Source organism: Lactuca virosa, chromosome 2 (genome assembly GCF_052849685.1).
Source record: "Lactuca virosa cultivar CGN04683 chromosome 2, Lactuca_virosa_CGN04683_v6, whole genome shotgun sequence".
In the NCBI taxonomy this organism is placed as follows: domain Eukaryota; kingdom Viridiplantae; phylum Streptophyta; class Magnoliopsida; order Asterales; family Asteraceae; genus Lactuca; species Lactuca virosa.
The window spans coordinates 133337180-133353231 of record NC_136427.1 but is presented as its reverse complement, the minus strand read 5'-3'; the positions used below and the strand labels follow the sequence as shown (position 1 = coordinate 133353231).

At 38.9% G+C, this 16052-nt stretch overlaps 1 pseudogene; it reads right to left on the bottom strand.

Moving 5' to 3' along the window:
• Nucleotides 1–447: 447 nt before the first annotated feature.
• On the bottom strand, nucleotides 448–1194 carry LOC145157768 (secreted RxLR effector protein 161 pseudogene; annotated as a pseudogene).
• Between the last annotated feature and the right edge of the window lie 14858 nt (nucleotides 1195–16052).

The window sequence follows — 16052 nt, the reverse complement described above, 5'->3', positions numbered from 1 at the left end:
GATTAAACCCTAGTTTAATGGGAACAAACAAGAAGAGACCGATTCAATGGTATCTTTACAAGTTTAAACCATGAAACTTAATGACCTCTCCGGTTTACCCCCACACATCACAAATCATCTTTGTGTTCTCCTTGAGCGCTAATATGGTAATGCGCTATAAACCCTTTTCATGACCCTTTAGAAGATAAACCACTAATCTTCACTTGAGGCGGCACCACCTCTAGATCATATAGGCAAAGTTTTACAACATCTTCGTTGCTTAGATGTCTCCAAAACTTTGTTAAGAGTTGTAACTCAACCTCTTTCTCGGCAACGACGTCCTATCCTACCTCACACGGATCTATCATTAATGATAGTACCTTCTATCATTAGTGACTTGGTTGTTACCCTTTAAACTTGAGAATTAGGAGCACTAATGTCAAGTTGGGTTTCCATCACTAAGAAATTTTATTGTGGTTTTAGACCCATGACTCTCGTGGTAGATGTAACCATATCTCTCGTCAGAGGTTTGGTAAACGGATCTGCCAAGTTTTTACTTGTCTTGACATAGACAACCTTGATGGTACCACTTTTAATTAGTTGTCTCATAAAATTGTGTCGCAGACCTACATGTATCGACTTCCCATTATATACCGCATTATATACTTTAGACAGTGTGGCTTCACTATCACAGTACATGGGTATTGAAGGCATAGGGATATCCCACAAACGGATATCCATAAGTAGATCTCGAATCCACTCAGCCTCTTTGCCCACTGTTGCTAAGGCAATTAGCTCTGCTTCCATAGTTGAATGAGCTATACATGTTTGTTTCTTGCTCGCCAAAAAAATAGCACCACCAGCCAAAGTAAAAATCCAACCACTTGTGGATTTTGAATCACTAGTGTGATCAATCCAGCTGGCATCAGAATATCCTTCAAGTATTCCATTAGATGATGAATACGTCAAATCAAAAGTACTTGTCCTTTTCAGGTATCCTAGTACTCTACCCACTGCCTTCCAGTGCTCTGTCCCTGGACTAACAGTATATTGACTCAGTTTGCTTACTGCGAATGCGATGTCAGGTTGAGTGCAGTGAGTAGCATACATCATGCTTCCAACTGCACTAGCATATTCTAGTTGAGCCACTGCTCGACCAGAATTCACCTTTAGTTTCACCTTGATACCAATATCAACTTCTCCAAGATCTTTCATCTTAAAGTTCGAGGATTGGTATTTCTTCGTCTAAAGAATACCTTCTAGGTGAGTGCCAATGATCATCATATCATCAACATAAAGACATATAACTACTATGTAATCGGATGTATATTTGGAATAAATACATCTGTCAGCACTGTTGTGCTGAAAACCAAAGGCAGTCATAGTGGTGTCAAATCTCTCATGCCACTGTTTAGGAGCTTGCTTCAACCCATACAAGGATTTAACAAGTCTACACACTTTGTTTTCTTGTCCAGGTATCACGAAACCTTCAGGTTGCTCTAAGTAAATTTCCTCCTTGAGATAACCATTCAGAAAGGCTGTCTTCACATCCATTTGATGAATGTAAAATCCTTTCAAGGCTGATATTGCTATGAGAGTTCTAATTGAACTAATCCTAGCAATTGGGGCATAAGTATCAAAATAATAGATCCTTTCTCGCTGCCTATGGCCCTTTGCAACCAATCTTGCTTTATAGGCGGATATGGATCCATCTGGATGATATTTCCTCTTGAATATCCATTTAGAGAAATCTTTCCACGAGGGTGGCAGATTTGGAATAGAGATGGAGAGTGCGTTCAACTTCTTTACCATGACTTGGAGTTCATGCACTTGCTTCAAAACATCATTACTTGAGTGCCAGATTTGGGTCCAACATTAAGGAGAGCTTCAAAACATGAAGCATGAACTTGACCTTTTCGGCCCAACGGGTGTAGTTCTGCATCACAGCTAGGAAATTCCATGCTTTTGTAACAACAATAATGATAACACTTGTACACAAATTTGGAAAGCATGCATGATGTTTATTCAAAGATAACAAAATTCCATCAAACATTCTAAACAAACACTTCAAATGGTCAACGAAAGATTGGAAACCGTGAAAATCCCGGTTTAAGTCCAATATGGACTAGGATTTCCTTATTGGGCCTAATGGACCAATAAGCTTCCAATTTGACTATTTTGGGCTTAGAACTCTTAAATGGGCTCTAATTGGACCCACTCTCATGAGACTTAACCTTTTTGGGCCTTATAAGTCCAAAATGGATTAGTTTACCTTTAATGGGCCTTGTTGGGCCATAACAAATCTAATTAGCTTTAATGGGCCATAAAACCCATTCTTTTATATTAGTTGGGCCGTGAACCATCTCAAAAGCCCAATGGGCCGAAAACCTTCTTATGGGCTTATAATTTCGAGTAAGGGCCAAAATAAGGCCCAAACCCTTCCATAAATTCCCCATTTCGGCCCAAGTTTTTTTTTTTTAAAAAAAAGAAAGATTAATGAGGATTAGTAATGCCATGACACATCATTTTTATTCAAAGGATAACAAGGCTTAATACCTCACATACATCTAGGGGTGTCTCAAATCTCCATGCAAGTCACCTCACCTTTCTCTTCTCCCTCTCTTTTCTTCCTCTCGGCCGAGAGCTAGCACACACACACACATCTTCAAACTTACATTTCAAACACTCTCAAAAACATCTTCTTCCCTTCCTTCCAAATTTTCGAGATCTAGGGCATTTCAAGAAGGTTTTCATCCAAAAATCACTCCAAGATACATACTTGTGGTAAGATCTTGTCAACATACTTTCTTTCTACAACTTACTCACTCTTCTTACCACCTTAAATTCTTGATCATACTCCCTAGAACTCTTCAAATTCGAAGGTCTCTTGAAGAAGATTATTAGGGTCGAGAATCTCATTAATCTTTTTCATCTACTTCAAAACTGAAACATCAAACCCCAAGGTGAGTTCATACCCCCTTGTTTTTGGTTTTTACTTGTTTTTGGGGGGAGAATACAAGTTCTATGTGTTGATCTATGTGTGTATGCTTGTTATATGTGATTTCTTTGGTTTTGTGTTGTAAAAATATGATATTAATTGCTATATCTCGAAACTATGGCTAAAGTGTGAATGATACACCAACAAATAACCTAATAAACAACATACTTCAAAGATCCAAGAGTTTTTATGCTTAAAAAGTAAAAACAAAGACAAAAATCGTTAAAAGTATCATTTTTGTAAAAATAACAAAGATTTGGGTGAAGTATGATATTTTCGGTCTTTCAAGGATGAAAATGGCAAATACTAGCTTATAATTGGGTGTTTATGGTAATAATACTTCTCAAAGGGCTAAAAACCTAAATTTAGGATTTATGGGCCTAAGAATTGGGCCTCACGGTTTTTGGGCCCAAAGTTGTGAAAAATAGAGATTTTCGAGGACTAAAATTGTAAATTCATCAAAATATGGGTTAAAAACATAAATAAACTATTTCAGGGGCTGAAAACGATTTTTGTGCAAATTTGGACTAAAAACGCAAGGTTTTTGGAAATTGGGCCAAAATTGTAAAACTTACGGAATTTGGGCCAAAAGTGTAAACTTCTTACAAATAAGGGCTGAAAATATCAAACATCGTATTTTGGGGCTGAAATTGTAAAATAAACTATGTTTGGGCCGAAAATGTCAAGAAAAATGATTTAAGAACCAAAAATGTCAATTTTCACCAAAAAGGACTAAAAATGTCATTTTTACTAAGAAAGGGCTGAAATTGTAACTTTGTATGAAAATGCGCTGAAATGGTCAAATAAATATTTTGGGGTCAAATATGTTAATATAAAAACAATTGGGCCAAAGATATTAAGTTTATAGCGTATGGGTTTATATATATATATATATATATATATATATATATATATATATATATATATATATATATATATATATATATATATATATATATATATATATATATATATGTGAAGGTATATGTTTATAATCAAAGTGTCATTATAAATCCAACGTCGAGGTTTTTCCATTGAAAGTAAATACTAAGCGTAAACAAATTCTAAACTACAAACATATCGAAGAACGGAGAAACAATACAATGGTTGGGCCCCAATACTTCCTATTCGTGCTTATTGGGCCCTCGTGGCCCAATCACACGATTATTGGACCCAATCTAATCAATACATGTTTATTGGGCATCCGGTGACTCAATTACATGCCTATTGGACCCTCAATGGCTTTTACATGCTATTGGGCCTTAGTGGCCCAATTGCATTGCTAGTAAGGTCTGAATCCATCATATGCTTGATAGGCTAACGTGTCCGTAAGCATACTCGACAGCCTAGAAATAACATGCATGACTAGTGGGCCACAGTTGTCCTTTTTCGTGTTTGTTAGGCTTTATTCATATTCATGTGAACATCAAACGGGAAGTAATCAATTTTATTCAAATTCATGGGGTAATAATTGGGATTTAGTGAGAATTATCGGTTGGCACCAACCAGTGTCGGTCGTAGCCTGTAGTTATAATCAGAGTCTCCTGGAGGGAGAGCGAGAGTTTGTGTATAGATCTATACGGGGGTGACTCCCCCACACCTGAGCTGTTCGCTACAGTTAGACTCGGCCAGTCTAGGGTGACAAAATCTTGATCAAAACCGGCGTTTGGAAAAATGCCAAGACAGGCGAAATAGTCATTATTATGCATGGTTATAACGACTCACATAGAGATCCATTACCATATCATCATTCATGAGTAATCATATTCATACACTGTGACGATGCTAAGTGATTCATACAATAATACGATACTATCATACTATTTGAATTGGAAAACATCGGGTTTTCCGGGGAACGACATTATTCACTTTTTACATACAACAACTACAATACAAAGAACAATTATGACGAACATTCACTTTTACATGTTTTGAAATCACATACATATACACTTTGGGATTATCACATCTTTTTCGTAAACAGTTTTTGTTTCAGAAAATATCGGATTTTCTGGGTTTTACAAACGATACAAAACATCTTTACATCAGACCTGCTTATGAACTCACCAACATTATATATGTTGACCGTTTTCAAAATAACTTCTGTTCTCAGGTAATCGTTTGAATGAAGAATTACCAAGCATGTTTCTGAATGTCTTTTGTGTGATGTTAATCGATAAACAATTTATGTTTTGGATTAGGTAATGTAAACAATGTACTTGATATGAACAATGACGGTTGTAATGTATTAATGCATGATGATGTTTATGTTATGTTTCATGTATATTCATTGTGATGATATTTCAATTTAAGTCACACGAGCCCTCAGACGTTTCCGCCGTCTGGTTCGGGGGTGTGACAGGTTGGTATCAGAGCTCTGTTTATAGTGAACTGGCATATCTAACCACACATTGATACGCAAATATAAACCCAAAGAGGGACTAAATAACTCTGAACAAAACAAATAAAATATAATAATAAACACTCTTACTTGTGCGACTTAGAAAAATAAACATAATAACAATTCAAATAAGACATTGGGAAAAATCCTGACATCTCGGTTAAGTCAGGACTGTTCACAGTTGTATTAGGGATGAATGTAGCCTGATCAACTACATTTCCTTCAGAATACAACTATCACATGCCCTGGAGCGATCGCGGTGGTCAGTAAACCTAAGGCATACCCCTTTTGTTAACCAAGAGGAGAGCATCAAACCAATTACAATAACAACTAAAATGTCTTAGGAATAATAACGGTTTAATCAAATACCCCCACCCTCCCCTTGCAGAAAGTATGGTAGGTTTCCATCTTCCTGGAGATCCGTATTTCCCTAACCAGGGGAATAACGGATGGCTAGAAGAGGAACCTGAAGAAGTCAAGGTGAAGTTTGCAGCATGTACATTTATTGATCAAGCTCTCACCTGGTGGAATGGACATGTGGAGGCTATGACTCTTCCAGTGGCTAATGCCATGCCATGGGCGGAATTGAAAGATGTCTACATTCAAGGTTTAGTGAATCTCACTGTCTGAAACTCCGACATCGATGTCTACATTCAAGGTTTAGTGAGCTATCTCTGTTGTGCCCTGGCATGATTACTTCAGAGGGAAAGAAGATCGAACGATTCATCTGGGGATTAACCTCCCCAATTCAAGAAAAACGTGATAGCTGCAAATCCCGAAACCTTTGACAGTGCCAAGAGGTTGGCCAAGAAGTTGTACGACCATAACAACAAGAAGGGCGAGAAAGAAGGAGAAACCGAAAGCAAGAAGGAGAGTGACAACAAGAAGGGAAAGAATAACAAGAGGAAGGGACGACAAGGCTCAGAGTCGTCAAAGAAACAACAGACAGTAGCGGTTCATGCTGCAACCACCCAAGTTCCCTCCACACCACATGCTCCAGCCTCATCCACCCCAAGTGCCCCTAAGAAGTATTCCGGAAATCTCCCAAAGTGCAACAAGTGCAATCTCCATCACAATGGCGAGTGCAGGGGGATGCATTGTACCAGTTGCAACCGAAAGGGTCACACGGCAAAATACTGTAGGACCTATCCTCCCCAGAACCAGCAGCAAGGAAACAACAACAACCACCGGAACAACAATCACGACAACAACGTTGGGGCTAGCCACACCTGTTATGGATGTGGAAGGACTGGGCATTTCCGTCGAAACTGCCCCAATGTCAACAACCAAGGGAATGGAGGAGCAGGGAGAGTGCTGACCATGGGTCAAGGAGAAGCGGTTCAGGATCCCGCTGTTGTCACTGGTACGTTTCTTCTTAACAACACATATGCATGCATCCTATTTGATACCGGGGCAGAGCGGAGCTTTGTTAGTAATAAATTCAAACATTTGCTAAAACAACAACCCCAGAAGCTTAATGAAACCTTTACGGTGGAAATGGCTAATAGGAAAACAGAATCAACTGGGGAAATCTACATAGGATGTACCCTAACCTTAAATCACCACGCCTTTCAAATAAACTTGATGCCAGTAACTATTAGGAGTTTTGATGTGATTATCGGCATGGATTGGTTAAGCCCCCATCATGCCGAAATTATGTGTAGCGAGAAGGCCGTTCGCCTTCATCTTCCTAACCACGAAACCCTAATTATATACAGAGACAAACCCAGTACGAACCTTCGTCTTATCTCGTGTATTAAGGCACATAAGTGTCTACAAAAGAAGGACTTGGCGTTTCTGGCACACATAGTGGATAAATCCAAGGAAGAGATCAATATTCGAGACATCCCAGTGGCTTGCGATTTCCCTGACGTCTTTCTTGAAGATCTTCCGGGGATACCGCCAGAAAGACAAGTCGAGTTCCGAATTGACCTTATGCCAGGAGCTACACCCATCGCCAAATCGCCCTATAGGTTGGCTCCTGCGGAGATGCAAGAACTGTCAAGCCAACTCAGCGAACTCTTGAGCAAAGGATTCATCCGACCTAGCTTCTCACCCTGGGGAGCTCCGGTTCTTTTTGTTAAAAAGAAGGACGGATCCTTTAGAATGTTCATCGATTATAGAGAGCTGAATAAGCTCACTATTAAGAATCGCTACCCACTTCCACGAATCAACGATCTATTCGACCAACTTCAAGGAGCAAATTACTTTTCTAAGATAGATCTGCGATCCGGCTACCACCAACTCAAGGTCCGGGAAGAGGATATACCCAAGACCGCTTTACGAACTCACTATGGACATTACGGATTGGTTGTAATGCCCTTCGGTCTAACGAATGCCTCTGCTGCATTTATGGACCTGATGAATCGAGTTTGTCGACCATTCCTTGACAACTTTGTAATCGTTTTCATCGACGATATCCTGGTCTATTCTCGAAGCGAAAAGGAACATAGCCGACATCTCCGACAAATCTTGGAGACCCTTATAGCCGAAACGTTGTACACAAAACTCTCTAAGTGTGAGTTCTGGCTCCGTAGCGTAAACTTTTTAGGGCATGTTGTCAGCCAAGAGGGGATACATATGGACCCTTCCAAGGTTAAAGCCATTGAAGGATGGGCCGTCCTGACGACACCTACAGAAATTCGCCAATATCTGGGTCTCGCAGGCTATTACAGAAGATTCATCCAGAACTTCTCCAGAACAGCCAAGCCTCTTACCATGCTTACACAAAAGGGCGTACCATTCGAATGGAAAGAAAAGCAGGAGGTTGCCTTCCGAACTCTGAAACGAGCTCTTTGTAGTGCTCCAGTCCTATCATTACCAGAGGAAACTGAGGACTTCGTAGTTTACTGCGATGCTTCGAATCAGGGTTTAGGCTGTGTACTCATGCAGTGTGGGAAGGTGATAGCTTATGCATCCCGACAACTAAAGACACATGAGGTGAATTATACCACCCATGATCTCGAATTGGGAGCTGTGATCTTTGCTTTGAAGGTTTGGAGGCACTACCTTTGTGGTACAAAGTGCACCATTTTCACTGACCACAAGAGTCTCCAACACATTCTAAGTCAAAAGGAGTTAAACATGAGGCAGCGAAGATGGGTTGAGCTGCTAAACGATTATGAGTGCAAAATCAAGTACCACCCAGGCAAGGCTAACGTGGTAGCTGATGCCTTGAGTCGGAAAGAATACTCAAATCGTCGTGTGAAAACTCTTTCAATAACCATTCAATCCCATCTGTCCTCGCAAATCAAAGAAGCCCAGTTTGATGCCATGAAGATAGAAAACAGAACAAGCGAAGCGTTACGTGGAATGGAAAAGAATTTCGAAGTCAAGGAGGATGGAACATATTGTTTCATAAAGCGAATTTGGGTTCCTAAAATTGGGGGATTCAGAGAGGTAGTCATGAATGAGGCCCATAAGATACGATAGTCCATCCATCCGGGTTCAGATAAAATGTACCTGGATATCAAAAAACATTATTGGTGGCCTAACATGAAGGCAGAAATTGCCACTTACGTTAGCAAGTGCCTCACTTGCGCTAAAGTGCAGGTAGAATATCAAAAGCCCTCGGGACTATTACAACAGCCAGTAATACCCGAGTAGAAATGGGAAAGGGTTACCATGGAATTTGTGACCAAATTACCCAAGACAAATGACGGATTGGATGCCATATGGGTAATAGTCGACAGATTGATGAAATCCGCTCATTTCCTGCCAATAAAGGAATCATACAAGATGGAACGATTGACGAGAATCTACATCAAGGAAATTGTGAGACTCCATGGAGTACCAATATCTATCATCTCAGATCGAGATAGTAGATTCACTTCACGCTTTTGGCAATCGCTTCAGAAAGCTATGGGAACACAACTCGACATTAGCACTGCTTACCACCCACAAACGGATGGTCAAAGTGAGTGAACCATTCAAACGCTTGAAGATATGCTTCGAGCATGTGTGATAGACTTTGGAAGGTCGTGGGATACCCACTTGCCTTTGATTGAATTCTCCTACAACAACAGTTATCACACGAGCATAAAGGTTGCTCCCTTCGAAGCGTTATACGGTCGTAAATGTAGATCACCGTTGTGCTGGGCTGAGGTGGGTGACACTCAGCTAGCAAAAGGTCAAGCACCGAACAATGCTTTAACCGGACCAGAAATCATACATGAAACGACAGAGAAGATAGTTCAAATCAGAGCTCGACTTCAAGCATCACGAGACCGACAGAAGAGTTATGCTGATAAACGGCGAAAGCCCTTGGAATTTCAAGTCGGGGATCAGGTGTTGCTAAAGGTCTCTCCCTGGAAAGGTGTGATTCCTTTCGGGAAACAGGGAAAATTAAACCCACGGTACATTGGGTTATTCGAGATTCTTGCCCGAATCGGTCCAGTGGCCTATAGGCTGCAGCTACCAGGTGAGCTCAGCAGTGTACACCCCGTGTTCCATGTTTCCAATTTGAAGAAGTGCTTATCCGAAGAAACTCTTGTCATTCCATTGGAAGAAATCGAAATCAACTAGAATCTCCTGTTCATCGAGGAACCAATTGAAATCATGGACAGGGAAGTGAAGCGTACTAAGCAAAGTCGCATTCCGATTGTGAAAGTTCGGTAGAACGCGAAACGTGGGCCGGAATTCACATGGGAACGCGAAGACCAGATGAAGCAAAAGTACCCTCACTTATTCTCGCGTTCCCAAATCTAGCTTCAAAAAGAATTTCGGGACGAAGTTCCCTCTAACGGGGGGATGATGTCACAACTAGGAAATTCCATGCTTTTGTAACAACAATGATGATAACACTTGTACACAAATTTAGAAAGCATGCATGCTGTTTATTCAAAGACAACAAAATCCCATCAAACATTCTAAACAAACACTTCAAATGGTCAACGAAAGATTGGAAACCCTAAAAATCCCGGTTTAAGTCAAATATGGACTAGGATTTCCTTATTGGGCCTAATGGACCAATAAGCTTCCAATTTGACTATTTTGGGCTTAGAACTCTTAAATGGGCTCTAACTGGACCCACTCTCATGAGACTTAACCTTTTTGGGCCTTATAAGTCCAAAATGGATTAGTTTACCTTTAATGGGCCTTGTTGGGCCATAACAAATCTAATTAGCTTTAATGGGCCATAAAACCCATTCTTTTATATTAGTTGGGCCGTGAACCATCTCAAAATCCCAATGGGCCGAAAACCTTCTTATGGGCTTATAATTTCGAGTAAGGGCCAAGATAAGGCTCAAACCCTTCCATAAATTCCCCATTTCGGCCCAAGTTTTTTTTTTTAAAAAAAAGAAAGATTAATGAGGATTAGTAATGCCATGACACATCATTTTTATTCAAAGGATAACAAGGCTTAATACCTCACATACATCTACGGGTGTCTCAAATCTCCATGCAAGTCACCTCACCTTTCTCTTCTCCCTCTCTTTTCTTCCTCTCGGCCGAGAGCTAGCACACACACACACACACACATCTTCAAACTTACATTTCAAACACTCTCGAAAACATCTTCTTCCCTTCCTTCCAAATTTTCGAGTCGCAAGTTGGCTAGCACTTCTGTTGGGGGCTTATGTATGAGGATTTCTATCGATTCGCCGCTTATGGATTTGATCAGGGAGGCTCAGGTCGAGGGAGTCAAGAAGGAAAATTGGAAGCATGAGAGAATCATGGGTGAGATTGACAGGTTTTCTACTGATAGCCACTGATTGTTGACTCGGTGCGGTCGGGTTTGGGTTCTACATTTTGGTGGAGCCAGGTAGACCGCGATGGAAGAGGCTCATCAGTCCAAATTTGTGATACACCCTCGCGTCACAAAAATGTATCGGGATTTGAGATTAGGTATTGGTGTCCATGCATAAAGAGAGAGATAGCATGGTATGTGGAGAGGTACTTGACTTGTCGAATGGTCAAGGACAAGCACCAGAGGCCTCATGGAAATTTGCAGCATTTATAGGTTCCTATATGGAAATGGGAACAAATTAACATGGACTTTATCACCAAGTTACCCAGGACGGCTAAGGGATTTGATGCGATTTGGGTCATTGTGGACCATCTAACCAAGAGTGCCAACTTCTTCTCTATTCGGGAGAGTTCCTCGGCCGAGAAATTAGACGATGTATATGTGCGCGAGATCATCACTCGACATGGTGTTCCAATCTCCATTGTATCGGATCGGGATGTTCGGTTCACATCGTGTTTTTGGCAGAGGTTCCACGAGGAACTGGGTACATGATTGCACTTTAGCACCGCTTGTTTGGATTAGGTGTCAAAGCCAATAACTAAATTAGTATAATCTTTAATTATTAGCAGAGTCCTTTTGGGTTGCCTCAAACCTAGTAATTGACTGGAATGCTTTTTAAGGAGAGAGATTGATTTATTAATTTATTATATGACTGATAAATTAATTAGAAATCAAAATAAATGATTTATTAATATACTATGAAAATAATATATAAATTAGAAATAGTATTGTTTAATTAAGAATTAATCAAAAATTAATTGGAATTAATTTTGGGATTAATTGGAATAATTAAAAGTGGAAGGAATAAAGGTGATAATATTTAAAAGTTGAGCATTGACTAATTCTTTAACCTCCCAAGAGGGGGACGGTTCTAGAGGGGGATTCTAGAGCTTTTCTTGGGATTTAAGGAAGATTAGAATGCCTTGGGGAGCAAGAAAATGGATAAGGGTTCTCCAAGGAAACTTGCCTTATCCTAACTTCCCTACTCACCTATATACACCCCTTATGTGATTCATATCTCCGGCCATCCGTTCTCCAAGATATTAGAGCCGAAACTCTTCCTTTTCTTCTCATCTCTCCTCTTAAGCTTCCTGTTTCTAGGGTTAGGGTGTGAGTCATTAGAGGCACAAGACTTCTGATGATTGCTTTTTGAAAACCAATCAAGAAGGAATACTAGTTTATTCGCTATAACAAACTAAAGTTATGTAATTTCTAATATCCCTCTCTTAATTTTGAAAATAACAATGTACTTTTAGGGTTCTTGATATTTAATTGTTTTTTGCAAATCATAGTGAGAACATAGATCGATTAGGTTGCATATGAACTTAGGGTTTAAGTTTTTCCGCTAAAATAAGATTTTTGTAACCTATGAAACCCACCAATGGTATCAGAGCCATTGTACTCATTGATCTTGTAGAAAGTTGAATAGACAAAATTAGGGTTTATAGAAATTAAACCCTAAGGATGCAATTTTCAAAATTTACTAGGGTTCTTGAAACCCTAGCCTCCACCCTCATATTTTCGATTATTTCAAGGGTTTTAGAAACCCTAGCCTCCTTAGCCATTTTTGAAAATTGAGGAGTCGCTTTTAGGGTTTACCTTGTTTCCTAATTTGTTATTTTCAAAGCCTTAAAATATGAACAATTAAAACCTGATAAACCCTAGTCTGTTTTTTAAAATTAGGAGGCTTGGGATTAGGATTAAATTTGAATTAATTTATTAATTGGTTAATTTTAAATAATTATTTAATCCATAATGATTAATTTAATTTAATTAATTGTTTAATTAAAAGACAAAGATTAAATCAAAATTGAATTATTTTTAAATTAAATTACTTCTTTATATAATTTCAAAATTTTAAATTTATACGTAGTATTTTAGAAAAGTTTCAAAATACACCTTATATTATATATAATCAAAAGATTAATATATTATGTGTATAAGACAAGTCAATATGAAAAGTGGAGTTTTAGGAAGCGGCGTATAAAATGGCCGCCATTGGGTATCCACTCTTACCCACCGCTCTCTTGTATGGGGGAGGGTCATTAGCCGAACGGATTTGATAGGACATATTCTTATTAATATGTATAATGATATAAATTAACTTAACCATTTTTAAATATCCCCCTCTTAGTTACTTTAGGAAAAATATGAAAAGTGTGATAATTCATAAAATTGCACATTATGCTTTATACGTAGTTAGTAGAGTGTGTGTGGTTAACCGACACACTAATAGTGACTATAAAGTGTAATAATTGGCATCTTGAAAATTATCATTGTTAATGGAGTGTGTCTAGTTAACCAACATATTAATTGGAGATGATAATTGACATCGAGAGTGCAAAGCATATTTTTATGGTTATTCACATCTTGTTTGTGATCCTCTGCATCCAAGTCACAAACAGAAGAGCATAATCTGAGATTAATCATGTCATTGATAAGATCCAATGAATCTCAAAAGATCTAGGAATTTCATAGTTCGAAATTGGTGGATTGCTTTTACCTACTTTTAATAAATTCGCAATAAGATTACGACATCCCTCTTCTTAGTTGTGAACTGTTATATTGGATCCTAGCCTTCAATACTAATTATGGGTTAAAATATTAAGGATTTATATCATCTAACAAAAACTTCTTTTTCTCTATAGATGTCTACTCCTGATGATGCTTTTCTTCTCAAAATTCTTCCCACAACTTTTCACTCCTCTCGATCGTGTCCAAGGTGACATCGGATGGCACTAACTACAATGATTGGATGCGAAACATCAAGATGACTCTTCGATACGAGAGCAAAGAGTATGTCCCTAAGAAACAACTTGTTGAGATCGATGAAGCCATTGCTACTCCTGAAGAAATAGCCTCCTACAAGAAACACTATGACGACACGAGTAAGGTTGCTTTCATCATGGTTGCCACCATGATTCCTGAGTTTCAAAAGTTCTATGAGGACTACTGGCCATACGATATGCACTTGGATCTTGTGGAAAAGTTTCACAAGAGAGCTTGTCAAGAAAAGTATGAGGTCGTTAAAGCTCTAATGGCTTGAAAATTGAAGGAGTGAGAGTCTGTCTACAACCACATGCAACGAATGCAACGATATGTGGAACTCCTTGACAGGCTAAATATGAATTTCGATGAAGAGTTTTCCATAGACATGGTCCTTAACTCTTTTCCACCTTGTTATGATCAGTTCATTTTGGCTTATCATTTGAACAACACAGAAACCACATTGGCCTAACTTCACAACTTGTTGCTAACGGCTGGAGTCAGTAATGAAGAAGAATCAAACTCCTACCTCTACTACTGATATTTTCCTTGTCATTGGGAAAGACAAAGGAAAGAAAAGGAAAGGTACTATTAAGCAGAATTAGAAGGGCAAGGCCTGTGTTGTGTCATCTAGCAATGCCCAAAAGCAAAGCCTAGTTCTGATATTCCTTCTGTTAGTGATACCAAAGTGTTCATTTGCTTCTATTGTAATGATAAGGGCCATTGGAAATGAAGTTTCCCCAAGTACTTGTAGGACATCGAGGATGGCAAAGTGAAGCCATCGTCGACAAGTATTTACACTATTCAAACTAATAACTCACAAACTACTCGTTCTTGGGTCCTTGATATAGGATGTGGTTTTCACATTTGTTCTGATTTGCAGGGACTAAGAGAAAGTGAAAAGGTGGAGCATGGAAGGATGAATCTAATCATGGGCAATAGGAAATATTCTCCTATTACCAAGATTGGAACTTATAGTTTTATTCTTAGTAGTGATCATATATTAGATTTAGTTAATTGTTTCTATTCATCAGAAATGACGCGAAACATTATTTCTTTTCATGCACTTTTCGAAAAGGTTTTCGATATTCGTTTAATGATGTGAATAGGCAGATTTTGGTTTGTAAAAATGGAATTTTTATGTTTGAAGGTTTACCTTGTAATGGTGTTTATGAAACTGTGATTTGTGTTGATAGCTTAGGTAATAGTGTATTTCATATTGATTTGTCCAATGGTTTAGACAAGGCATGCTTGTGGTGTTGTCGTCTTGGGCACATTAACAAGAAACGCATCGCCCAACTCCAAAAGGATGGAGTGTTGGAATCATTTGACTTAAGGCCAGATGATGAATGTGAATCTTGTCGTTTGGGGAAGATGACAAAGTCACCTATCATTGGATCTTGTGAAATAGGTGAGGGTTTGTTGAATCTCATATACGTAGATGTCTGTGGTCCCTTCAAATCCACCATAAGCGATGCTAATCGATTTTAAGTGACATTTACAGATGATTATAGCAGATAAGGTTATATCTACTTAATCAAACAGAAATCAAAAACCTTTGAAAAGTTCAAAGAGTTTAAACATGAAGTCGAGAATCAATTCGGCAGGAAGATAATGATTCTCATATCTAACATATGCGGAGAGAATCTTAGTATCGAGTTCAACGTCTATCTCAAGGAATGTGGAATTGTTTCACAATTGAATCCTCGTAGGAGACCACAACTTAATGGTGTGGCTGAGAGGCGCAATCGGACCTTGTTAGACATGGTTCGATCCATGATGATTTGAGCTTCTCTTCCCATTTTTTTCTATGGGTATGCCTTAGACACAAACGCCCATATTCTCAATCTTCTCCCTACCAATAAGGTTGCAAAAACAAATCACGAGATGTGGACAGGTAAAGTTCCCTCGTTAGCGCATATCAAGGTCTGGGGTTGTGAAGCTTTCGTTAGAAGAGAGACTCATGACCAGCTAGAACCTAAAAGTTATAGATGTATTTTAATTGGCTACCCACAAAATTCTTTTTGATATTTGTTCTAGAGACATAGTGAGAACGTGGTTTTTGTAGCACAAAGAAGAGTCTTTTGAGAGAGAGAGAGAGAGAGAGAGAGAGAGAGAGACTTCATACGCAAAGAGAATAGTGGGAGTACCATTGATCT